The sequence below is a fragment of the Pinus tabuliformis genome, chromosome 7 (genome assembly GCF_031772625.1).
Source record: "Pinus tabuliformis cultivar Carrire ecotype Pingquan chromosome 7, CPIR1, whole genome shotgun sequence".
In the NCBI taxonomy this organism is placed as follows: Eukaryota; Viridiplantae; Streptophyta; class Pinopsida; order Pinales; family Pinaceae; genus Pinus; species Pinus tabuliformis.
Genome location: NC_142293.1, coordinates 703,023,811 through 703,026,959, shown reverse-complemented (window position 1 = coordinate 703,026,959; position 3,149 = coordinate 703,023,811).

Sequence of the window (3,149 nt, the reverse complement as noted above, 5' to 3'; positions counted from 1 at the left end):
TGTCTACCATTAGTAATGAGGAAATTCTTGGTATTGTTGAGGGGCTTACCCAAGTTGACTTTGCTCACATTTTTAGAGAAAGAATTCAAGGGACAGATCTCATGTCAAAAGGCCTCGAGCTTTAGCCTGAGGAATGGATTGCTTAAGAAGATTTAAATAGGCTGCACACTAACTATTCCCACTTGCCTTTCCTTTGATCAATGGAATCTTGAATTGTTTTTTTATTTCTCATAGTTGAATGTACATTTTTTGTATGAGAGGATTGTTTAATTTTTTTGTATCAGAACTATATGCCAGCCTACCTAGAGGTATGCAACAACAGAAAGAAGGAAAAGATGCATAAAATTTTAGAGGTAACATCTAGTGATGAATAGGTCTAGTGTTTTAGGATAATATCTGTTGGCTTGAGGGGGCCTGACTGAGGTTCAACGTTAGTTTAGCAAAACAAATCCCTACACTACTTTCCCTTTTGGCATCAGCCTGCAGAGCATAGACCGAAGTCTCACCCGAAGCAGTATGGGGGGATAATGGAACCAAGTTTCCGCACATTGATATGGTTGTGATGTCGTTGATTCCCTCTATCCCTGCCTTCACACAGGTTGCTTCACTCTAGGGCCTATGAGACGAGCCCTTTATTCCAGCCCTTAGTACCTCTGCGAGAGGGTACGATTGGCCTTCGCACAACCCTAACTTGCTGCTTAGGTAGTTTCTCACTGCTACAACAGTGTGCCGTACAAATTCCCCAATTAATCTAAGTGACTTGCTTATCTTATCAGACAATTATAGTTAACTCCGAGTAAATAGATATTTATAAATGTGTTCAATTTTTCAATGTAATTGCATTCATTCGTGCATCACATAAGCATAATAAAGGAAATTCATACATAACATATCAAGATGCAATAACATAACAAAGACACAAGAATTAACGAATCTATCTCTTTATTAATATCTTCCAAATGTTTACAGACTCTGTCCACCCTGTGCGCATAGCTGCAGGGGTCTGCAAACTTAGTTGCGGACTTCTACCTTAGGTCTCTATGCACTCAGTTGCAGAGCCTATACCTATGATACAACCCAAGACTTAGAATTATTACTTCAAAGCTACAACTCTCTTACATTATTCATTGTTCTCTAAAACTACTTAGAGCTTAGCTCTTTTTATATAATCCCATGGTCCACGGACCATGGGTAGATCTATTACAGCCGACTTTACTTTTCAAAACTAAGGGAAAAATACCCTTTATGACACCTAACACCTTCATGCTCCGTGACCAAAAAATGCAGAGTCTTTAAATTTTTTTTATTACAAAATTTGACTCAAACGTGGGCTTTTCACCCCAAAACTACCCTTGGGGGATCCCACTCCCCACAAGCCCCCAACACAAACATCATGAATTTCCCTCGAGTCACTCACTAGGCGCGGAGACCTTTGTGCGAAGCCCATCTAGCTCAACTAGTATGACCACTACCTCGACCGTGCACTGAGATTTCGCCTACTTCGCATCTTCCATTGTCTTCTTGGTCACTTCTCCTGTGCTGTCAACCTGAAGATTTTGTTGTGTCGCTTGAAAAGTCACAAGCTTGCCTTCAAGATTTTCTATGACTACATAAGCTTCCTCCAGCTAGGGCTTTAAGTCACGCCTTCAACACTGCTTCCTTGTGCAGCATTGCGTCGACCTGTTCCTTCAGCTGCTTGGCCTCCCGTAGCTTGGATAGCCTCTGAGTCAGCACGAAGATTCACGCTGTGCCCTTAACTTCATCGTAGTACTATTGTTGCTCATGCACTTCCGTATCCAGCCTTTGTACATTTGGGTCCTCCTACAAGCTTGTCAGGACCTCAAATGAGTGTTTAGCAATCTCGCCTTCTCTAACCCCCTTGAGCCACCTCTGCGGCTCCATGGCAGTCATTCCCATATTTGTGTCTATGATGTGGCATATTAGCTACTCGGTCGCTACGTGTGGGAATTTCTCATGGTCTACCAAGTCCTAATCTTCAAGCTTTAGTATCGCCACCCATGCCAGACGCAGACCATCAAAAGCAATTTCATTTGGTAGTAGAGGGTTTTGCAGGGGAGTCTTACTCTCATCAATGTCCTTTAGACCTTGCACGTAGGCTTGCACGAAGGGACATACCCTGACAACTGTGTAATAGGGTCTGCACCCTGGGCTTCAACCTCCTCTACTTCCATTCCTAAATCCTCATCATCCAGTGGGATGTCTTTGATATCTTCCTCCTCGGCTTCTAAGTTTATAGCCTTGCCTTAATCTTGTGCAGTGGGCTTTGATGGGTTTCTACTTGGTGAGGCATGCACTAGTATGGCAGGCTTCTTTCCCTTTTCTCCTTCACGATTTCCTTGGTTGGGGTTGGCTTCAGTCTCGACGTTCTCAGGGAGTTAGGGACCTCCGCCAATACTTCAACTACTTCGGGAGTAGCTACGTCTGCTTCTATGTCCATTTGTTGTGTCGACTCTTCTACTACTTGCTTGGTATTGATAACTCCTGGGGGCGTGGACATGATCTTATGCAATAATTCCTATGTGTCCATCAACAAAGTCTCAAATACCCCAAAAGCTATTAGAAGCTCATATTTCTAGCGATTCATATTCACCTGAGAGCTCGAAAACTAATTACTTAAAATGCCAAGTGTTTCTTGCTAGACATCCGCTTGTAATTTATACGGCATTTTGAATTCAAATCCATCTGTTTCCCTCAAAATTGGTTCATTAATGTCGGATTTGCGACATATTTTCAAGGATCTAAGCCATAAATTTTGTCTTAAATGCTGACTGTTTGCTCCATTTGGCCTCACTTCTGCCATCTTTTCATGAACAGTGACTTTAATGGTCACTTTCTGGCTGACCTGTGCGATTTCTCCCTAGGTAGCGCAGCTCCCTTCGCGCTGCCGCGGACCTAGTGACACTTCCTTGCTTTGCACCATTCGCCAATTGCACAGCTCCCCAACTTGGGAAGTGTAGTTTATAGTCTCGCACCTACTTTCAGTTGCCTAGAGTGCTAATACTATGCTACCTTCATTTAGTCACATGGCCAGACTACCGGTGTATGGCTTCAAGCGACTTCCATTCACCTTTCCGGGGAAGGGTTCTCCATTCAATTTGATTATCTATACCACTCCTCCATTAGTAATC